At 40.3% G+C, this 25,124-nt stretch overlaps 1 pseudogene; it reads left to right on the top strand.

The window, feature by feature from the left end:
- The first annotated feature begins 15,228 nt into the window (after positions 1-15,228).
- On the top strand, positions 15,229-16,496 carry LOC116763557 (annotated as a pseudogene).
- Positions 16,497-25,124: the final 8,628 nt, after the last annotated feature.

The raw sequence follows: 25,124 nt of genomic DNA on the forward strand, positions 1-25,124 counted from the left end.
CACTGACATAATTAATGGAACTGACAATGCTTTGCTGGACAAAAATACTCCGAGCTCCTCACCACCAGACGTTGAAAACACCGCTCCACATCAGGCAAGATAGTTACTTTCTTTTTAATATATTTATTTATTTATTTGGCTGTGCTGGGTCTTAGTTGTGCCATGTGGGATCTTTTAGTTGCAGCATGCCAACTCTTAGTTGCAGCATGTGGGATCTAGTTCCCTGACCAGGGATCAAACCTGGGCCCCCTGCATTGGGAGTGCAGAATCTTAGCCACGGGACCACCAGGGAAGTCCCTTTTTTGTTGTTTTAAAAAATGTAAAATTACATTTTGTGTAGGGGAATTCCCTGGCAGTCCAGTGGTTAGGACTTGGCTCTTTCACTGCCAAGGGCATGGGTTTGACTCCTGGTCAGGGAACTAAGATCCTGCAAGCCGCACAGTGTGGCCAAAAAATTAAAAAAATAAAATCACATTTTTTTTCCGGTGGGGATGCAGTTTCCTTTTTGGTTCCTTGTTGAAACTTTATTTTAACAAACTATGTGGTATTGATATCTCTATTTGAGAAAGCCTCTGCTGAGAAATTATCAATTTTCAGTCATGTATTCAGAGCATGTGGAGAGAACATTCTCTGATATTCATGAACAAACCTAACCTTCATAATTTTTACAGAACCAGTTTGGTATTACTCATTAAAAATCCACAACCATAGTTCTCAACTTAGCAAAACTTTGTTTTGTCTCCTGTGTGCTTTGTACTATGTGAAAGCAAAGATCAGGACCCTTCAAAGGACTATACATAAAATGCATGAAACTAGGAATTTATACATTTCAGTATAAACTCAACTAATGAATTTTATTCCACAGAGTGTAAGAATTACAAAAATTTGAAGTAGGGGAGATGCCACTGTTATGAGTAGTAAAGTGTGTAAAGTATGTATGGGTAAACATCAGATAATTATGTAGACTTTTGTATGAGGTCATATCACAAAGTATGCACTTTTAAAGCAGCTTCCTCTTTAAATGACTTTCAAATTCTGAGATAATAAAAACCATACGTTTATAAGTTGGTCACACTATTTACAATCATTAAATTCTTACGACAGTCGGGAAGACCAAAAATGAAAATCATCATAATTTTGGATGAAAGGAAATAAGTTATTTTTATCCTTAGGTAATTAAAAATTAGAATATTTTATATGTTTATATATGACAATTCTTATCTGCTCTGAATAGTGAAGTCACAATACTGTTTATTTAGTTTCATACCTAAAGGAAACGTGAAACTTTCCCATTCACCTTGATATTTCTACAACCTACTTTATATCTAGCACTATTTTCACTTAACCTTAAAAAGAGTATAAGTGGGACTTCCCTGGTGGTGCAGTGGTTAAGAATCCACCCGCCAATGCAGGGGACACGGGTTCGAGCCCTGGTCCGGGAAGATCCCACATGCCGTGGAGCAGCTAAACCCACGCGCCACAACTACTGAGCCTGCGCTCTTGAGCCCGTGAGCCACAACTACTGAAGACCACGCACCTAGAGCCTGTGCTCCATGATGAGAGAAGCCACGACAATGAGAAGCCTGCGCAGTACAACAAAGAGTAGCCCCCACTCACCACAACTAGAGGAAGCCCACACACAGCAAAGAAGACCAACGCAGCCAAAAATAAATAAAGGGTATAAGCTTTTCCTAAGAAAAACAATATTTAAGGAGGTAATCACTTCAATTCATCTAATTTTTAATTTTTATTTTATTTTTTAATTTTTTGCCCATGCCATGTGGCATGTGGGATCTTAGTTCCCCGAATGGGGATGGAACCCTCATCCCTTGCATTGGAAGGGCAGTCTTAACCACTGGACTGCCAGCGGAGTCCCGAATTTATCTAATTTTAAAAATTTAAATATAGTTGATTGACAATATTATATTATTTTCAGGTGTACAACATAGTGATTCAATATTCAATTTACCTAATTATTACTTTAATTTTCCATTCGATATTTTAAAGCTTAATTTTTTAAAAGAACAATTATGTGAACAAAGTGTTGCAGTTATTCTATTCTTTCCATTCTATTCTATTCTATTCTATTCTATTCTTCGGAGCAGAGGAAGTTTTATTGCAGGGCCAAGCATGGAGAATGGGTGGTTCATGCTCAAAACCCCCAAACTCTCTTGCAGTAAATTTAGCCTAGCTTTGTCCAAATAGGCGGGTGTTGATGTACGGTTGACCCTTGAGCAGTCGGCCCTCCATATCTGCAGTTCTGCATCCACAGATTCAGTCAACTGCAGCTCACATAGTACTAAAGTGTGTACTTAGTGAAAAAAGTCTGTGTATAAGTGGACCCGTGCAGTTCAAACCTGTGTTGTTCAAGGGTCAACTGTATATAGTTTATCCACTCAGAATTCTAATTACACTCAAGGAATATTTACTTTATCCACTCAGATTTATACTTCTGTCTAAGGAGTTACATAAAAAGGAGTGATTCCTTTCTCCTTTGTACTCTTATTTTCCTATATAAAAGTTAGTTGTCACTCAGCTACATGTAAAAGGATGAAATTAGAACACTCCCTAACACCATACACAAAAATAAACTCAAAATGGATTCGAGACCTAAATGTAAGACCAGACAGTATAAAACTCTTAGAGGAAAACATAGGAAGAACACTCTTTGACATAAATCACAGCAAGATCTTTTTTGATCCACCTCCTAGAGTAATGGAAGTAAAAACAAAAATAAACAAATGGGACCTAATGAAACTTCAAAGCTTTTGCACAGCAAAGGAAACCATAAACAAGACGAAAAGACAAGCCTCAGAGTGGGAGAAAATATTTGCAAATGAATCAACGGACAAAGGATTAATCTCCAAAATATATAAACAGCTCATGCAGCTCAGTATTAAAGAAACAAACAACCCAATCCAAAAATGGGCAGAAGACCTAAATAGACATTTCTCCAAAGAAGACATACAGATGGCCAAGAAGCACATGAAAAGCTGCTCAACATCACTAATTATTAGAGAAATGCAAATCAAAAACCACAATGAGGTATCATCTCACACAGTTAGAATGGGCATCATCAGAAAATCTACCAACAACAAATGCTGGATAGGGTGTGGAGAAAAGGGAACCCTCTTGCACTGTTGGTGGGAATGTAAATTGATACAGCCACTATGGAGAACAGTATGGAGGTTCCTTAAAAAACTGAAAATAGAATTACCATATGATCCAGCAATCCCACTACTGGGCATATACCCAGAGAAAACCATAATTCAAAAAGACATATGCACCCCAATGTTCATTGCAGCACTATTTACAATAGCCAGGTCATGGAAGCAACCTAAATGCCCATCAACAGACAAATGGATAAAGAAGTAGTGGTACATATATACAATGGAATATTACTCAGCCATAAAAAGGAACGAAATTGGGTTATTTGTTGAGACGTGGATGGATCTAGAGACTGTCTTACAGAGTGAAGTAAGTCAGAAAGAGAAAAACAAATATCGTGTATTAATGCACGTATGTGAAACCTAGAAAAATGGTACAGATGAACTGGTTTGCAGGGCAGAAGTTGAGACACAGATGTAGAGAACAAACGTATGGACACCAAGGGGGGAAAGCCGCAGGAGTGTGGGGATAGTGGTGTGATGAATTGGGCGATTGGGATTGACATGTATACACTGATGTGTATAAAATTGATGACTAATAAGAACCTGCTGTATAAAAAAATAAATAAATAAAATTCAAAAATTAAGACAAACAACAAAAAAGTTAGTTGTCACTTATTTCAATTCAAGTCTCCAGTGTGAAGCAGGGTATTGCTTAACTCAACAGGGTTGTAACCCGAAGTGTGAGAAGGGGAGTATCAGCGTTTCCCAACAGCAACGTCTTTAGCAATTAAGGCGTGGCACCACCGGTACCAAATAACCCAATTCCAGTCAAACATGTTCCTGCTCCTCATCTTCCACTGTGCAGTAAACTCTCTGATACATATGTTCTAATCCTTAAATAAAGGGAAAAAGCTAGAAAGAAAAAAGAAAAAACACCATCCCAAAATCAAAAGTCATCTATATCAGTCATTGGATTTTCCTTCATCCCTGCCAAGCTCCACAGCCTCAGAGCAGGTTTCCCAGCAGGAGATGAGAGAGGAGGGGCAGGGAAATGTTGCTAAGTAACACACGGGGTACAGTTCTGTAGTGGGCCTATCAGATGACACAACCTTGAGCCTTCTGCTGGTTCACAATCTTTCCACAATATAATAAAAGAGCTGCAATATTATATAGATACAGAGAGGCAAAATAGAGAATTCCTAACCTCAATTGTTAGTTCTAAAAGATCAGGTAGTTTAAGAATGATATGGTTACTTATACCTTTGAATTTTTCTTGTTAGTCTTGTTTTTCCCCGGACACTTTTAGGGTCAGGTATCATCTTTTTGTATTCATGAACTCATAAATTAGTTCAATCATTTATTCATTCAACAACTATCCATCGAGTACCTATTACGGCATTGTTACATTTTAAGTACTAAAACTGAGACTCATATATTGATATCATGAGGTTTCCATCAGAAGTTTGTTATCAAAATGAAAAAGCATAAAGATCAAAATCAGCAATTCCTTGAAATATTTATTATCGTTGCAATAACATTTATTATTTACTTTTAAGATAAGCCTAGAATATATGCTTTTATTTGATATGGCTATGGGTTACAAAACAGATATTTCCCAATTATATGGAAGGTGGAGAGGAAATCCAAACATCAATAGCTACATAATACACATTAGAAAATATATTGTTACAGAAGAATTTACCAGAGTTCCCTTTTAAACAAAAAGCTCTTGGTTTGACTTTAATCCAGTTTACACACATTTTTATTTTTGTTTTTTAAAAATTTTATTTATTTATTTATTTATTTATGGCTGTGTTGGCTCTTCGTTTCCGTGCGAGGGCTTTCTCTAGTTGCGGCAAGTGGGGGCCACTCTTCATCACGGTGTGCGGGCCTCTCACCATCGCGGCCTCTCCTGTTGTGGAGCACAGGCTCCAGACGCGCAGGCTCAGCAATTGTGGCTCACGGGGCTAGTTGCTCCACGGCATGTGGGATCTTTCCAGACCAGGGCTCGAACCTGTGTCCCCTGCATTGGCAGACAGACTCTCAACCACTGCGCCACCAGGGAAGCCCTACACACATTTTTTTTTTTTTTTTTTTTTTAATTTTTTTTTTCCTACACACATTTTTAAATAAAAGCATATTATTGTCTAAAGTGACCTGTGCTTGTTATTTACTTTTGCATATTCATCCCCTATTCTATGTCTAGGATAACTTTCATTTTTTTTTCTGGCAAACTTAATATGCCTAAAATATATAAACACTGCTAATATTGAGCACTTAATTTGTACAAGTTGGAGAGATGTTAATTCTGCATGCTTCATCTCCTTTACATTCTAAGTAGATACTGTCATTATCGCCACTTTACAGATAGTAAAACTAAGGTTAAGTAAGCTGCCCAAAGTCATACAGCTTGAACTACAGAATCAAATCTGAGCAGTCTGTCTCCAGAACCCTCCCCATTAATCACTATGCTATACAACTCCCCATGAGCTTCATTGCATTTCCTGATCAAAATTTCATATGGTAGGGACTTCCCTGGTGGCGCAGTGGTTAAAAATCCACCTGCCAATGCAGGGGACATGGGTTTGATTCCTGGTCCGGGAAGTACCCACATGCTACGGAGCAACTAAGCCTGTGCTCCACAACTACTGAGCCTGCGCTCTAGAGCCTGTGAACCACAGCTACTGAAGCCCAAGTGCCCTAGAGCCCATGCGCGGCAACTACTGAAGCCCGCACGCTCTAGGGCCCGTGCTCTGCAATAAGAAAAGCCACCGCGTGAGAAGCCCTGCACCGTAACAAAGAGGGGGCTCACTGCAACTAGAGAAAGCCCGCGCGCAGCAACAAAGACCCAATGCAACTAAAAGCGAAAAAAGAAAATTTCATATGGTACATCAAGATGTTTCTAACACTTAAAAGTGTTGAACTAGGGGTCTTCCCTGGTGGTGCAGTGGCTGCGAGTCTGCCTGTCGATGCAGGGGACACGGGTTCGTGCCCTAGTCCGGGAGGATCCCACATGCCGCGGAGCGGCTGGGCCCGTGAGCCATGGCCGCTGAGCATGCGCGCCTGGAGCCTGTGCTCCGCAGCGGGAGAGGCCACAACAGTGAGAGGCCCGCGTACAGCAATTAAAAAAAAAAATTTGTTTTTAAATTTATTTTATTTATTTTTGGCTGTGTTGGGTCTTTTTTCCTGCACGTGGGCTTTCTCTGGTTGCGGTGGGTGGGCGGGGGCTACTCTTCGTTGCGGTGCGCGGGCTTCTCATTGTCATGGCTTCTCTTGTTGTGGAGCATGGGCTCTAGGCACGCGGGCTTTAGTAGTTGCGGCATGCAGCCTCAGTAGTTGCGGTGCGCGGGCACAGTAGCTGTGGCTTGCGGGCTCTAGAGTGCAGGCTCAGTAGTTGTGGCACACGGGCTTATTTGCTCCGCGGCATGTGGGATCTTCCCCCACCAGGGATCGAACCTGTGTCCCCTTTATTGGCAGGCAGATTCTTAATCACTGCACCACCGGGGAAGCCCACGCATTTTGTCTTAAAACCAAGAACATGGGGCTTCCCCGGTGGTGCAGTGGTTGAGAGTCCGCCTGCCGATGCAGGAGACATGGGTTCGTGCCCCGGTCCGGGAGGATCCCACATGCTGTGGAGTGGCTGGGCCCATGAGCTGTGGCCGCTGGGCCTGCGCGTCCATGGCCTGTGCTCCATGGCGGGAGGGGCCACAGCAGTGAGAGGCCCGCATACTGCAAACAACAACAACAACAAAAAAAACCAAGAACATGCCAAAGATTTTTAAAAATCAACAAACTATGCTTTTTTTTTAACACGATGAATTTAAAGTAAATTAAACAGCATATTTCTCTTGTGAAATGGGAAATGTTTCCTTTTCTGTGAAGAGGGATTCACTAGCCTAACAATCCAAGCTACTTTCCCCTATGCCTCTTAGCTAAGGTAAGTAATTTGATTAATGAATTTGGGGGAAGAAACCAGGTATGTGTATCCCACTCAGTTCCATTCTCCTGATAGCTGGCAGCCTCTAGGTGTATCCTGACTAATGTCATATGGGGAAAGGGGCTGGTCTCTTCAAGTGTAGCCTGTGGTTTTTCAGCATTACCTGTGACAAGACAGGCAAATATGCCTACATAGGAGTTCAGAGTTAGGAAGCTCTCATGCCCACAGATGTAAGCCATATTCTCTAATATCTGCTTTTAATATTAAAAAAGAGGATAAGTTGGTTCTTCACATACCTACCCTGTCTTATCTCTCAATTAGTTCAGATCGCAGGTAGGGAAGAGGGATAATGCTTACTGGGTTCCCTCAGACACAAACATGTGTGTGATCGATATTATTAAACAACATATTAAAATGAACTGACATTATTTTTAATAATAATTCTAAAGTATTTTATATTTAAAATCAGCTCTTCATCACAGACCATAATAAAATCGTGAAATAATTTTTTAAATTTCTAAGGAGTGATAAGATTACATATTTCTATGAAAGGGGTGGTCAAAAAATCTTAAGCAAAGCCAAGGGCTATTAGGATTCAGGAGCCCATTTCCTCTATACTTTAGTTTCCCAAACATCCCTAGAATCTGGGCCACTTATCAAATTTGTAGATTATCAGGTCTCTACCCTGGACATCCTGATTCATTGAGTCTTGACTGGGGCCCAGGAATCTGTTGCTAACAATGTCTTTGATATGCCTCACCATTTGGGGAACTGGAAAAACACTCTCTTTCACCAGAAATGAAGAAAACATGTTTTATTATAGCTGTGCATGAAAATTTAGGATGAAATTTAGCTTTGTATTATGACATCCAATAAATAAATTTGGGCTTGGGGAATTCCCTGGCTGTCCAGTGGTTAGGACTCTGCACTCTCATTACCACGGCTTGATCCCTGGTCAGGGAACTAAAATCCCCGCATGGCATGGCCAAAAAAAGGAAGAGAAATTTGGGCTTGTTTTCCTAATACTTCCAAATAGATTACTTAAGAGAAACATTACAAAATTAAGCACAATATAAAATAAAGAAAAAAATGATCAAGATTTCTGGCTCACATAATTTGCACACAAAATGATAGTTACAGTAACATTTGAATTCAAATCCCAGCACTGCCACTTTCCAGGTAAGTGACCTCATGCGAGTTACTTAAGCTCTGTATTCCTCAGCTTCCTCATCAGCAAAATGGAGATTGTGTTAGTAGTAACTTCCTACAGAGTCGTTTTGAAGATTAAATGAAATAATTAAAGTCTTCACAGTATATAAAATGAATAATTATTTGTTGTGCATCTTATTAAACCTTGTTTTAATTAATTGAAATAGTTAATACACGTAAAGCCCTTAGAAGGGTGCCTGCACATAGTAAGTTATTATTACATAAAGTAATATTGAGATAATAATGACCTTTATTTCTATGATGATTTATGTTTTAAATCCATCTTCATATAAATATCCTTTCATTTGCTCCTTCCATTAATCCTGTGAGGTAGGTGTTATTAGCCCTTTTTTTTTTTTTTTTTTTTTTTGCGGTACGCGGGCCTCTCACTGGTGTGACCTCTCCCGTTGCGGAGCACAGGCTCTGGACGCGCAGGATCAGCGGCCATGGCTCACTGGCCCAGCCGCTACGCGGCGTGTGGGATCTTCCCGGACCGGGGCACGAACCTGTGTCCCCTGCATTGGCAGGCGGACTCTCAACCACTGCGCCACCAGGGAAGCCCCAGCCCTTTTTTATTAAGGAGGAAATTGAGGCTTAGAGAGGTGAAAAATTTACTCAAAACTTCACAGTGGGGAAGTTTTTCCTGGTGGTCCAGTGGTTAAGACTCTGCTCTCCCAATGCAGGGGGCATTGGTTTGATCCCTGGTCGGAGAAATAAAATCCCATGGCCAAAAAAAAAAAAAAAAAGAAACTTCACAATGTATTATTTGAGCCCTAATTAGAAGGCTGAATTTGCAGGATTTCATGAGGTGGATCTGTTTGTCATATGAGGGCCAGGACACAGGGAATATTTCATAACTGTTTGCAGGATACATCCTTTGTCAGATGTGTAACAGTTCCAAATCCAAATCAAAAATAAATCAAGTACAGGGCTTTTGTATCTAGTTTCTGAGGTATCTAGTTTTTGATTTGATTGATAGTCCAATAAGGGGGTAGAATATTGAAATCTGTTTCAGCTTAGAAAATTTAGGTTGTAGAGTCCTTGTAGTGATGACACTGAAACAGGAGGGAAGGGGGCAGGGCACAACCTTTAAAAGAATGACATAGCCATAGGACATGACAAAAACTGGTTAGAACTAGGTCCAAGATGGCGGAATATTCGACTTCCAGTGCACCCTGAACCTCATCATATGCTTATTATAATACATTAGCATGCTCAATGACACACCCGCCAGCGCCATGACAGTTCCGAGGCTAACCATAAAAGGCCAAAAAGTGGGTGGTGGCCCAATTCCTGGAAATATCTGCCCCTTCCCACCAATAGTTGGAATAATCCTCCCACTCATTAGCCTATGAAATTACCCAGCCCATTAAAAACTAACCACGCCATATTTCGGGGCTTCTCTCCTTCTGAGATGGCCCAAACTCTGTGAAGTGTGTTTCTCTCTAAATAAATCCAACTTCTTACCTATCACTTTGTCTCTCACTGAATTCTCTCTGCGACAAGACATTGAGAACCTGAGCTTCTTTAATTCCTGAGACCAGGTGTGTGATCTCAATTAAAAGACCAGGTTCAAGTCCCTATCTGAGTTGCAGGGTTTCAACACTCCTTGCATTCTTTCCTGCGTTCCTGGTAGTAATGTGATTTATTCCTACTCTCAGTCCTTAAAAAGTATGTCTTTATATTCACATACAATATAAAAAAAGAATAAACATATTTATATACACATTAAAAGAAAAAGATTTGGAAGATACACACCAAACAGTTAACAGTGGTTACTTCTGGGGAATGAAATCTCCAGTCTGGGTACTAATTTTTTTATATTATATACCTTTTTACTAGATAAATGGTTTTACAATGATCATATGTTTCTTCTGCATTTCAAAAACTACTTTGAATATTTGAAAAATCAATCACAAATAGAACTTAAACCAGGATGTCTTCTTTTCAAATAATCACTGCTCAGTCTAGGTTTCAGTCAACTAATCAAGCAAGCGGTTAGTTGCTCATCAAGCAAACTAATCTCAGCTGCTCCAGTTTGAATGTTGATTTCAGACTCACAAGTCAGAACCTTTAGATTGATAAATTTTGCCCAACTTGGTGTTATGTTCCATCTTCCTTGCTCTAAAATTCTTAGAATCCATTCTCACAAGTTTCCCAGTTTCCTATTAACACACATTTGCATGTCTCTTCCGAACAGTGCGCTTTCCCCTTAGGGCATCCTGGGAGCTAACTGGCTTCTGGAGGCAGAAAGAAAGGTGGGGGTGGGTCTTCAGGAGATTAGGCATCCCCTAGAGCAGGGGGCCCCAACCCACGGGCCACAGACCCGTAGCAGTCTGTGGCCTGCTAGGAACTGGGCTGCACAGCAGGAGGTGAGTGGCGGGCAAGCTGTCGAAGCTTCATCTGTATTTACAGCTGCTCCCCATCGCTCTCATTACCTTCTGAGCTCTGCCTCCTGTCAGCATTATGGTGAGTTGTATAATTATTTCATTATATATTACAATGTAATAATAATAGAAATAAAGTGTTCAATAAATGTAATGCACTTGAATCATCCTGAAACCACCCCCACCCCCACCCCGTCCACGGAAAAACTGTCTTCCATGAAACCAGTCCCTGGTGCCAAAAAGGTTGGGGACTGCTGTCCTAGAGCAAGATTACTGCCTTAAGGCAAGGTTTGATAGATCCTTAGACTCAGGCAGGGAAGGAGGTTCTGTCTTCACCAGCAAGGCAGGTGCAGGGAAATTTGAAGGTACAAGATTCCCAGTTTTGTCTGAGTCCATCCAAATATCCCTAACTCAAGTCTCAAGAATTTCCCTCCTTCCCAACTAATATCCTAATCTTAACATAAAAGACTTGGTGAGGTTGTGTATTCTGTTGTAATTCTATCTGCAAAATTAAATTTGGGGCCTTGTCTGCCAGGCAGTTGCGAGATCAATTCTTTTAAGGTTATCATAGAATTTCTCTGGTTCTCTACCTATTCCTTCAGCTCAGAGCTCAACACCCTGACATTTTCATATTCTTACTGAATATTCTTTTTTATTTTTGGCTGCGTTGGGTCTTCGTTGCTGCGCGCGGGCTTTCTTTAGTTACGGCGAGCAGGGCCTACTCTTCGTTGCAGTGCTCGGGCTTCTTATTGTGGCGGCTTCTCTGGTTGCAAAACACAGGCTCTAGGCACATCGGCTTCAGTGGTTGCAGCACGAGGGCTCAGTAGTTGTGGCACAGGGCTTAGTTGCCCTGAGGCATGTGGGATCTTCCTGGACCAGGGATCGAACCCATGTCTCCTGCATTCTTAACCACTGCGCCACCAGGGAAGTCCTGAATATTCTTTTATTCTCCAGTACAACTAAAAGAAATCTCACCTTGTGGTCATCTTTATTACTATACTAGGCTAGCCCATACTTGAATTCTCAAAGTCTTGCTTTTTTTGGACACTTCCTCCCAAACAGATTACATTTTAAGGAATCATGTCGTTGTCCCATCCTGTAATGCTTAGTTTTATGTGTTAATTTGGCTAGGTTATAGCACCTAGTTATTCAATCAAACACTAACCCAGATGTTGCTATTAGGAATTTTGTAGGTGGGATGGGATTAATTTCTGTTGTCTTTGACTTTAAGGAGATTATCCTCTATTATTGTTATTAATTAGATGATTATTCTCATCCAGTCAGTTCAATGGCCTTAAGAAAACACCCAAGGAAGACATTGCATCTAATGGGCAGTAGCTTCAGTTTCTGCCTGAGTTCCTAGCTTGAGGGGCTGCCCTCAAGACTTCAGTCTTGCCTAGCCAGCCCCCAAGATTGCTTAAGGTAACGGTTCTTGCAATATACATATATATATATATATATATATATGTGTATGAGAGAAACAGTACATGTATGTATATGTTATATATATGATGGGTTCTGTTTGTATGGTAGAACCCTGACTGATACACATGTCATGGATTCAGGGCCAGCTACATAATTTGCTTGGCCCAGTACAAAATGAAAACATGAGAACCCTTGTTCAAAAAGCAGGAAACAAGTGCTATCAAAGGTACTAAAATATAAAACATTTTCCTTTAAAAATTTTTTATTATTTATAAAACATACAGAGGTGAGTCACAACATAAAATTACTGAAAACTGATTTTTGTGTCATAATGTTTAATAAATAATACTTTATTAATGTGATATCTTGATTGATCATAAGATTTTTCTGGCTTGCTTGTCTGCAAATTCATTATGGTAGGCCATCATGATACTTTTAGCAACTTCATTTTCAATCAGTGTAATTGAAAGCTACACCAGGTGGTCTTGGTAAATGCCAGATGGCAAATAATTTTTGATAATTTTAAAATTTGAAAAGGACTTTTCTTCTGATGCAACTGTTACTGGAGCTATTAAGAGTATTTTATAGAAAAAAAGGCATTATGCAGACTATGATAATATTGGGCTAAGTTTCTGATAAATTATTTTGAAATATATCTTTTAATTTGTATAGAGCTAATAATTCAGATGGAATAATTTTTCTAAAAAGACAACTCTGCATATACATCAGTTTCATTTAAGTCTGAATTTCATTGTAAATGAAAATTTATGCAATGGAATTTTAATGTTTCCTCTGACATTTTCTGTAATTGTAACAGTCATATAAGAAATTGAAAGTGGTTTTCTGATTTGTATAAATTCAAGATGGCTGTCTATGCATTCTTCAATTAAAAGGAAAAATTAATTTAAAATTGTCGTCATTCTTAATAATTTGTTCACCTGAAGCTTTGTATGAAAACAGTATTCTTTTCTGTTAAATGTGACAATGTTTAAATTCAGTTTTTATTTGTAAACTCTTGGAATTGTTAAAAAAAACAAAATTCAACTAAGTAAATTTAAAGGTCTAACTGACTTTATTCAATGATTCATGAATTGCACTGCATTCCATCTAGCAAATAGAAAGGAGCTCCCTCTGAAGAGCTGTACAAAATGAAAGGCTTTTATAGGCAGAAGGGGGTGCCACCTCTGTTTTCTGTACTGCTGCTACCACCATCACCAATACCAGTCTGGACCCAGACCCTGGCCCAGGTATAGGCAAGTGTGCTGGGCTTTCAGACCAATTGCTGAACACCCAGGCTTGTCTGCTATGCCCACAGGTCTGAACCTGTGTCTGCATGTGCTGCCTCCTTTCTCCCCAAGTGTATCTCCCCTACCCAAAGGACTACTTTATTGTCCTGTTGAACTTCACTTACAAAACACAAGTTCAAAGATAAAATTAAGTATGAGGCCTTTCTGAGAGTGAGGCCCAGAGGCCCATGAAGCAGCCCTGCATGTTTTACTAGTGTTCCAATTTCACTTCATTTATGCTATGCTAGGTAAGCAATCCAATCCCCAAATTCTCTTCTTGAGAGTCTGTTTACTGAAAAATGAATATATGGTCAGTGTTTATGAAGACTGGGTCTTGTAGGAACTAGATGTCAAGAAGGAATTAGGAGCACAATAGATTTATTGAGGGTAATGTCTGTGAAAGATAAAAGGAGGGGGAACAGGAGTAGACAGGGAAAACCTTCAGACCCAGCGATTCCTTTAGAAATAAAGTAGCCTTAATCTAGATATTATAAAAATATTAAACTAAAAAATTTTTTAAAACCCTTAATTAAAGAAAATTAAAATAAGGTTTTCTAATCTTTTAATTTCAAAAGAACTTTCAGGCATAAATAGTCATGTTTCAATGTAAATTTATAAAATTCATTTCAGAACTTCTCATAAAAGTTTAAAAAACATTTTAAGTTCAAATATAAAAGCAGATAGATAACTTATGAATTAAAAAAATACCTCTGCAAGAATATACAATGGAGAAAAGACAGTCTCTTCAGCAAGTAGTATTGGGAAAGCTGGACAGCTGATGTAAATCAAAGAAGTTAAAACACACCCTTACACCATACACAAAAATAAACTCAAAATGGCTTAAAGACTTAACTATAAGACATGACACCATAAATCTCCTAGAAGAGAATATAGGCAAAACATTCTCTGACATGAATTGTACCAATGTTTTCTTAGGTTAGTCTGCCAAGGCAACAGAAATGAAAGCAAAAATAAACAAAATGGGACCTAATCAAACTTATAGGCTTTTGCACAGCAAAGGAAACCATAAACAAAAATGAAAAGATAACCTTCAGACTGGGAGAAAATATTTGCAAATGATGCAACTGACAAGGGTTTAATTTCCAAAATATACAAACAGATCATACAACTCAATAACAACAACAACAAAAAAAACAACCCAATCAAAAAATGGGCAGAAGAACTAAAAAGACATTTGTCCAAAGAAGACATACAGATGGCCACAAGGCACATGAAAAGATGCTCAATATCACTAATAGAGAAATGCAAATCAGAACTACAATGAGGTACCACCTCACACTGGTCAGAATGGCCATCATTAAAAAGTCTACAAATAGGGCTTACCTGGTGGCGCAGTGGTTGAGAGTCTGCCTGCCGATGCAGGGGACACGGGTTCGTGCCCCGGTCTGGGAAGATCCCACATGCCGCGGAGCGGCTGGGCCCGTGAGCCATGGCCGCTGAGCCTGCGCGTCCGGAGCCTGTTGCTCCGCAACGGGAGAGGCCACAACAGTGAAAGGCCCGCGTACCGCCAAAAAAAAAAAAAAAAAAAAGAAAGAAAAGTAAAATATGCTGGACGGGGTGTGGAGAAAAGGGAACCCTCCTACACTGTTGGTGGGGATGTAAATTGGTGCAGCCACTATGGAAAATATTATGGAAGTTCCTTAAAAATCTAAAAACAGAGTTGCCATATGATCGTACAATCCTACCCCCGGGCACGTATCTGGAGAAAACTCTAACTTGAAAAGATACATGCACTCCAATGTTCATAGTAGCACTATTTGCAATAGCCAAGACATGGAAGCAATCTAAATGTCCATCAACAGATGAATGGTTAGAGAAGATGTGGTATAGCTTCTTCGCTGTAAAAACACCAAATGGTGGATGACGGCAGTGCTGCGGGAGGGCCCAGAGGCCCCGGGGCCCTGGAATGGGAGGCCCCAGTGTCTTCTGCAGAGGCTTTGGTAGCAGCGTCTGGGTCCGGGGTTTTGGCCCGGGTCTCGGAGGGGGCAGAGATGGCAGAGCTCACGGAGGCAAGGCTGAGGACAAGGAGCCACAAGGAGTGGCTCCCCAACACCAAGCTGGGCTGCCTGGTCAAGACATGAAGATCAAGTCCCTGAAGATCTATCTCTTCTCTCTGTCCATCAAGGAATCTGAGATCATTGACTTTTTCTTGGGGGCATCCCTCAAGGACGAGGTTTTGAAGATTATGCCTGTGTAAAATCACACCTGTGCTGGTTAGTGGACCAGGTTCAAGGCATTTGTCGCCATTGGGAATTACAATGGACATGTTGGTTTGGGTGTCGAGCGCTGTAAGGAGGTAGCCACTACCACCCATGAGGCCATCATTCTGGCCAAGCTCTCCATCGTCCATGTGTGGTGATGCTACTGAGGGAAAAAGATCAGCCAAGCCCCATACCGTCCCTTGCAGGGTGACTGACCACTGTGGCTCTGTGCTGGTGTGCCTCATCCCTGCTCCCAGGGGCACTGGCATCATCTCAGCCCCTGTGCCCAAGGAGCTATTGAAGATGGCCAGAATTAATGACTGCTACACCTCTCCCAGGAGCTGCACCACCACACTAGGCAACTTCACCAAGGCCACTTTGTTTTTTTAATTTTTTAAAAATTTATTTATTTAATTTATTTATTTTTGGCTGCATTGGGTCTTTGCTGCTGCGTGCGGGCCTTCTCTAGTTGCGGCGAGTGGGGGCCACCCTTCATTGTGGTGCACAGGCCTCTCATTGTGGTGGCTTCTCCTGCTGCGGAGCACAGGCCCCAGGTGCGAGGGCTCCAGCAGTTGTAGCATGTTGGCTCAGTAGTTGTGCCTCACGGGCTCTAGAGTGCAGGATCAGTAGTTGTGGCGCATGGGCCTAGTTGCTCCACAGCATGTGGGATCTTCCCAGACCAGGGCTCAAACCCGTTTCCCCTGCATTGGCAGGCGGATTCCCAACCACTGCACCACCAAGGAAGCCCCCAAGACCACTTTTGATGCCATTCCAAGACCTACAGTTATCTCACTTCTGATCTCTGGAAAGAGACAGTGTTCACCAAATCTCCATATCAGCAATTCACTGACCATCTTGTAGAGACCCACACCAGAGTTTCCCTGCAGAGGACCCAGGCTCCAGCTGTAGCCACCACATAGTTTTATATGAGAAAAATAAAGTGAATGAAGCTGGTTTAAAAAATAAATAAGATGTGATATATATATATATATATATATACACACACACACACACACACACACACACAATGGAATACTACTCAGCCATATAAAAGTATGAAATAATGCCATTTGCAGCAACATGAATGGACCTAGAGATTGTCGTACTAAGTGAAGTAAATCAGAAAGATAAAGACAAATGCCATATGATATCACTTACATGTGGGATCTAAAATATTACACAAATGAACTTATTTACAAAACAGAAACAGACTCAAAGATATAGAAAATAAACTTACGGTTACCAAAGGGGAAAGGGAATGGAAGAGGGATAAATTAGGAGTTTGGAATTAATAGATACAAACTGCTATATATAAAGCAGATACAGACCTACTGTATAGCACAGGGAACTATATTCAATATCCTGTAATAAGCCATAATGGAAAAGAATATGTATATATATGTATAACTGAATTACTTTGCTGTAATGCAGAAATTAACACAACATTGTAAATCAACTATACTTCAACTTAAAAATTGTCTCTGTATTTTGGAGACCTATCTTCAAAAGGCCATGTTAACAATAGAAAATTATTTTGTTATCAACAGGCCAAGTGAATTGAAAGGTTTAGTAGGTAACCACAGGTCACTTTAGATACATTTACTTTAAAAATCTATCAAATTTTCTCCTTTCTCTTTTCCTCCTTTCTTCCCTCCCTCTCTCCTTCCTTTTTTTTTTTTTTTTTTTAAATACTTACTTATATGGCTGCGCTGGGTCTCGGTTGCGGCACACGGGATCTTTTTTGCTGCAGTGCTTGGGATCTAGTTCCCTGACTAGGGATGGAACCCAGGCCCCCTGCATTGGGAGCGCAGAGTCTTAGCCACTGGAACACCAGGGAAGTGCCTCTCTCTTTCCTTTAAAGTGCTGAAATATATTATTGGACTAATTGGACTAAATATACTAAGTACTAACACTTGCTGGGCTCTTTGGTAATTATGAATGCAATCCATAACTGTAACATACTTACAATTCATAATGGCAATTATGGTTGATTTATGCATCTCTTTAGCAAAAACTTCTTGAATTCCCACTTGGTATTAGGCAAAGTACAAGCTACCAGGAATTCCATAGTGAATAAAGTATGCTCCTCGCCATTCCCCAAAGTACTTGCAATCTAGTGGGAGATACACACACTGGTCAACAATAGTTACTTCCCCTTCAGCCTTTGCACCCAGAGTGAGACAAGAAGAGCAAGCCTGAGCCCAACCTGCAGCCTGAAGCTTGATGCAGAGCTGAGGCAACCTAGATCAGCTAAACCATAGTGGGCCTGCAGACCAGTAAGCATGAGAATAAATGCTTATTGTTGGTAAATTTATGGTGTGGTTTATTATGCAGCACATTGTAGTAAAAGTCTGGCTAATGCATATTCTGCAGTTTCTTTTTTCATCATTCTTTTTTGCATCTCAGATCCACGTGTGCTTAATTTCAGCCTAGTGTGCCCTTTAGAAGATCTTGAGTGTCTTTGAGTGGAAAATTCTCTGAGTTTACACTTGGTTAGAAAATTGTTAATCACGTGGTTTTTTTTTTTAGATCTATTTAAGAGTTCCTTCTCTTTCCCCCATAAAACACACACAAAACACTTCTGAAAATCAGCAAACAATCAAAGTCACCCAAAGGGTTTTTGTTTTTTATTTATTTTTTATACAGCAGGTTCTTATTACTTTTCTATTTTATACATATTAGTGTATATATGTCAATCCCAATCTCTCAGTTTATCCCCTCCCCATCACTTGTTCTTAAAATATAATTTTTGTGTAAATAAGTGTAAGTTGACTATTATTTGTTCTTAAAAGAATAAAGATATTCTTTTGCCTTTGACTTGAGTTCTTGCGTTAGGTCAACTATTAGTATAATTTTTGTCCACTTGTAGGAAATCTTTCTTCTCCCTGGCTGTTTTCATATATTCTGTTTGTCTTTGGCATTCTGAAGTTTCCTTATGACATGACTATGGATTTTGACTAGGCATAGGTTCTTTTTATTCTACTTAAAATTTATTGGGATTCTTGGACATGTAGATTAATGTCTATGGTAGGCAGATTAATAAACCCTCAAAGATGTCCATGTCCTAATCTTCAGAAGCTATGAATATGTTAGGTTACCTGACAAAGATGGATTAAGGTTGCAGATGAAAATAAGATTGCTAATTAGATGACTTTTTTTTTTTTTTTTTTTTGTGGTACGCGGGCCTCTCACTCTTGTGGTCTCTCCCGTTGCGGAGCACAGGCTCCGGACGCGCAGGCTCAGCGCCCATGGCTCACGGACCCAGCCGCTCTGCGGCATGTGGGATCTTCCCGGACCAGGGCATGAACCCGTGTCCCCTGCATTGGCAGGCGGACTCTCAACCACTGCGCCACCAGGGAAGCCCTAGATGACTTTAAAATAGAGAGATGATCTTGGATTATCCAGGTGAGCCTAATATAATCACAAAGGTCCTTCATTATGGAAAAGGAAGGCAGAAAAAAAAAAGGGTCAGAAATGATGTGATATGAGAAAAACTTGACCTGCTGTTGCTGGTTTTGAAGATGGAGGAAGAGGGCCAGGAACCAAGGAATATAGGCAGCTTCTAGAAACTGCAAAGGTCAAGCAAATAGATGTTCTACTAGAGACTCCAAAAAGGAACACAGACCTGCCAACCTCTTGATTTTAGCCCAGTGAGACTTGAATTGGACTTTTCACCTACAGAATTGTAAGATAATAAACTTGTGTTGTCTTAAGCCATTAAATTATGGTAATTTGTTACATTGTGGTAGGAAACTAACAGTTTCTTTCACCAATTCTGGAAAAATTTCAGCCATTATCACTTTAATATTGCCTCTTCATTCTTTTCTTCTGGACTCTGATTCAACATATATCAACCTTTTTACTCTATCTTTCATGGCTTGTCATCTTGCTTTCATATTTGCTCTCTATTACATTCTGGGTAATTTCTTTAGATCTATTTTCCAGTGTACTAATTCTCTTTTCAGCTACATTTCTAATGATGTTTAACCCGTTCATTAAAATTTTCACTTCAACAATTATATATTCCATTTTTAGAGGTCTTATTTTGTTCCTTTGCAAATTGACTAGTCATTTTTTAACAACCTCTTGTTTCTTACTCAAATTTTCAACCTTATCTTTTATTTCTTTAAAGATGTTAAACACACTTATTTTATATTCTGTAGCAATTCTAATATCTGAAGCTTTTCTGAAATTGCTTCTAACCCATCATACCTTTTTTTCTTGTGTGTTTTATAAATTGACTGAAAGCTCATGGCTCCTTTACATTATCTGTGGGAAATGTTTGAGGCCTGAGTTGAAGGGTGTTCTCTAGAGAGGATTTTCTTTTGCTTATACTAGCTGTCTATGGGTACTACCAACCTAGGACCAATTTAAAATAAAATTTCAGCATAAAGTGTTTGGGGCCACCTAGACATTAAGAACTGTGAAAGGTCTGAGATTTTGCCTGCCACAGTTAGCCTGCCATAGTTGCATGGATTTTAGCAGAAGACATGCTACTCTTGTGACAGAGACTAAGGGCAGGTTATTACTCAAACCAATAACAGAGTGTCAGCATTTGTGTTGGCTCCCCAAGTCCCAATTCCCACAGGGCACACAAAGTGGACATCTATACATGCAGTAGGTCTCACTACAGGAAAGGAACACAGAACTTGCAGAACATGGATAGTTTATAATGGGCAGTAAGCATGACTGCCTTTTTTCCCAGAGGTAGACGTTATGGCTATCTTCCAAGGTTGTAAGCAAATCTGTCTCCAGAAGGAGGTGCCATCATTATCCTCCAAGACTGCTCACTATATAAACTGTTGAAAAGACAGTCAGTACCTCTGCTCACAAGATGTGCACAAACTTGACAGAGTCATGAAGAATTATCTCCTAACAAGAGGTAGTTTGAGGGCTTCCCTGGTGGTGCAGTGGTTGAGAGTCCACCTGCTGATGCAGGAGACACGGGTTCGTGTCCTGGTCCGGGAAGATCCCACATGCCGTGGAGCAGCTGGGCCCGTGAGCCATGGCCGCTGAGCCTGCGCGTCCGGAGCCTGTTGCTCCGCAACGGGAGAGGCCACAACAGCGAGAGGCCCACGTACCGCAAAAAAAAAAAAAGGTAGTTTGAATTGGGCCACGAATCTTTGCTTGTATTTGCAAATTATTTTGGTAGCTTTTCCTTCCCTTCTATCTAGAGCCAAGGTCAAGACAGGTAAGGTGTCCTAGTTTGTTTGTGAGGATCTCCTATTAGACTCCCTACCTTGGCTGGGGTCTTGGCCTTGTTTCCTGTTCCCATATCCTTCATGACCATTAGAACTCTAGTTCAAGGTCACCAGAATTTAGAAGATACCCTCCACCCCCTATAAAATCTTCCTTTTGTGTTTCTTTTCCTCTCCAAATTCCTGCTTTCACTTGGCTTTGGCCTCTGAGTGTTCCTTAACTTTTTGCTAGCTCAATAATGTATTTGAACAGATGTTTCTCATGTTCTAAGCAGATTTGTGTGTGTGTGTGTGTTTGTGTGTGTGTGTGTGTGTGTGTGTGTGAGAAAGAAAGAGAGAGAGAGAGAGAGAGAGAGAGAGGGTTATTCTGTGTCTCTAATCTCCCATACTGCTAGGGTGGCTGAAATGGAGGGAAGATAATAAAGATTGGAGCTTAGGGTATCATGAGTCATCTGTATGAATGCTGGATTCATCCAGAAATCTGGTAGGCTTGGAAAAGAATATACTTAACCAACATGACTAGGAAATGAGGTTTTTTCAGTTGACTAGATTTTTCCTCTAGTTATCTGAAGAATCGTCTGCTTTGGGAGTAATACCACCCCACATAAGGCTGTTATACACAGGAAACAAAGCCTCAGGATTCTCTAAGTTGTATATAGTCACTGCACACAGTTGTGAAACAGGAAGGAAGGGGGCAGGGCACTACCTTTAAAAGAATGACACAGCCATTGAGGATAAGACATCAACTGGTTAGAACTGATTCGGCCCAAGATGGCAGAAGATTCGACTTTCAGTAGACCTTGAGCCTCATTATATGCTCATTGTAATACATTAGCATGCTACAGGTGCCATGACAGTTACAAGGCCGACCATTAAAGACCAAAAAGTGGGCGGTGGACCAATACCTGGAAATCTCTGTGCCTTCTCCAAAATAGTTGGAATAATCCTCCCACTTGTTAGCCTATGAAATTACCCAGGCCATAAAAATGGCCCACACTCTGTCTATGGAGTGTGTATCTCCCTGAATAAACCTGCTTTCCCACTTAGTTCTCAGGGCAGAGTCCCCTTGGCTGCCTGCTTGTATCCCTCGCGAGAGTCCTATATTAATATATCTACTTGCCTGTCACTTTGCCTCTCACTGAATTCCTTCTGTGCCGAGACATAAGGAACCTGAGCTTCAGGACTTCCCTGGTGGTGCAGTGGTTAAGAATTCGCCTGCCAATGCAGGGGACATGGGTTCGATCCCACGTGCTGCGGAGCAACTAAGCCCGTGCGCCCCAACTACTGAGCCCATGTGCCACAACTACTGAAGCTCGCGTGCCTGGAGACCATGCTCTGCAACAAGAGAAGCCACCGCAAAGAGAACCACGTGCACTCCAACAAAGAGTAGCCCCTGCTCGCCACAACTAGAGAAAGCCTGCACACAGCAACGAAGACCCAACGCAGCCTATATATATATATATATATATATATAAAAGAATCTGAGCTTCAGTAAGTCCGGACACCACGTGAGTGATTTTAATTAAAAGACGTGGGTTTCAGTCCCAGCCCGTGGGCTCAAGTCCCAGTCTGACTTTCGGCTACGTTCGAATCCCATGTGAGGTGTGATTGGGTTTGAGTCCCATTGTGAGACTAGGTGTGAGGTTTCAGCTGCATTCGTTGATATTTTGTTGGCAATTTTATTTATTTATTTTGCAGTATGCGGGCCTCTCACTGTTGTGGCCTCTCCCGTTGCGGAGCACAGGCTCCGGACGCGCAGGCTCAGCGGCCATGGCTCACGGGCCCAGCCGCTCCGCGGCATGTGGGGTCTTCCCGGACCGGGGCACGAACCCGCGTCCCCTGCATCGGCAGGCAGACTCTCAACCACTGCGCCACCAGGGAAGCCCTGTTGGCAATTTTAGAAATGCTGCATCTGTTCAATTTCATACCTTTGACATAGTAACTACTTAGATAACCGTGGTGTTAACACACTCTGAAAATTTGCTACTCAGTGTGGCCCGGGATCAGCAGAATCAGCATCAGCACCAACTGCGTGCAGTTAGAAGTGCAGACGCTCAGGCCCTTCCCCAGCCCTACCGAATCAGAATCTGCATTTTAACCCGATCCTCAGGTGGTTCATCTGTGCATTAATGTTTGGGAGGTACTGCCCTAGAAAAATGCTTTAAAGGTGCAGCTGCTGATGACTCTAGCAGTAATAAAATCTGGAGGTGGTTATAATACAATGGAGAAAGCATGATTTAAAGAATCAGAATTTGAGGTCCACTCCTAAATAACAGTGTGACAGCAAATCACTTAACATATCTAAATGTAGGATCTTATTTCACAAGATTGTTAAAGGGATAAAAAGATAATGTATGCTAAAAACTGCCTATGACAGTGCCTATCACATGGTAGGTATGCAGTAATGCTAGTTTATTTACTTTCCTTTTTCATGTCTTGCCTGGAGAGAATAAAATAACTTTTCCCTGTATCACTCAAGTGTGTAGGAGACACCATTTTTATAAATCCATAAGAAATGATAGGTATTAAAATAATGACCAGTTGTTCATGAACAGGTAAGATATAAATTATGAAAGTTTCCATAAAGAATGAAATAGTTTATGAGACACATACAGAAAAGTTTAAATTAAAACAAATTAGAATCAGTGAAAGTAGAATAGGAAAACACCTACCACATAGCCTAACACAGTTGCTATAGGCGAGTTTGAAATATTAACACTGAGCTTCCTAATCACCAAATCAAAAAGGAAAACTCAGTAAATTACATAAGGAAATTATTCCAGAGACAATTTCCTTGGTATTAAGGTCCAAAAGGAATGTATCACATAACACAGGTCCTTTTTCAAGGAGCATCAAACAATTTAATGGGGTATATTTCAAGGGTGCAATTAGAAAGTAGTTGTTAAGAAAATGAAAATGTGACTTTTAAGGGGTCTATGGTTCTTCATACTTGCAGACTAAATACAGATGGAATATAGACTGAATTTTTTCTTCTTCCTTAATTACTAAAACCCAGCAGAGGCTGAAAAAAATTCTTAATAAGCTTTTTAGAAATGGATTATCTCTAATTCTTGGAAGACTTAATTTACACAATCAGAGGAATATTTTATGTATCAGTTACAGACGGGGATGCTAAAACTTCAGCCAGAATTCTTCTAATCTCTATAGAAGGCATGTAGACAACTGGAAGAAAATATTCTTTTGTACCTACAAATAGGGACCAACCCTTCATCAGCTTATAAATATTATTAACTTGCTCTTCCCATGAGGTTCACGCTCAGTAAAATAAATGAAGGTGTATATAGATATTTAAAACTTCCCAGCTTAAGCCATTTGATATCTTATGTTTTATTACGATTTAAAAATGAAAATATTAGCATAGAATTCCTATGAATTTCCTAACAGTTTAAAACAAAAATGCATGATCAGAAATGTTTGGGAGATACCCTATATGAAAAATATTATGGCAAATTATCCATAGTTTATAAACTATTGTGAGGTTTTTTGTTTGTTTGTTTGTTGTTTACTCCACACTATAAATGGATATTCCTTTTTATTAATACAAATTAGATCTATACCATTCTTTTGTTTTTTAATTTTATTAATTTATTTATTTTTGGCTGTGTTGGGTCTTCATTTCTGTGCAAGGGCTTTCTCTAGTTGTGGTGAGCGGGGGCCACTCTTCATCACGGTGCGCAGGCCTCTCACTGTCGCAGCCTCTCGTTGCGGAGCACAGGCTCCAGACACGCAGGCTCAGCAGTTGTGGCTCACGGGCCCAGTTGCTCTGCGGCATGTGGTATCTTCCCAGACCAGGGCTCAAACCCGTGTCCCCTGCATTAGCAGGCAGATTCTCAACCACTGCACCACTAGGGAAGCCTATACCATTCTTTTAAATGGCTGCAGTGTAATCCATTGAAGGGATATGCTATTATTTATTTAACCATTATTTAAACTGTTTCTAACTTTTATCATAAAAACCATAGTCACGTTCATCTTTGTACATATAACTGCACACTTGCCTGATTCTTTTCTTTTTTTTCCAGTTAAGTTAGTGCTTTATTTCTTCATTCTCTGTAGAATACTGATTCTGTAACACTGAATACAGTCTGATATGTATCATTACAACAAAACTTTCACTTTATGAAAGATTAGCAAAAATACACCAGCAAGGATATAACTAGTGCATTTACTAAAACATATCATAATCATAAAACCAAATGATCACACACAATAATCTTCATATATGACATACCATTGATATTGTTCCTGTTCAACAAATTTTGGATTTCATCCTTATTATGTTTCAATACTCTTATTGATTTATTTTAGGTTCAGCTAATAAAGAATTAA

The sequence above is a fragment of the Phocoena sinus genome, chromosome 12 (genome assembly GCF_008692025.1).
Source record: "Phocoena sinus isolate mPhoSin1 chromosome 12, mPhoSin1.pri, whole genome shotgun sequence".
Taxonomy (NCBI): domain Eukaryota; kingdom Metazoa; phylum Chordata; class Mammalia; order Artiodactyla; family Phocoenidae; genus Phocoena; species Phocoena sinus.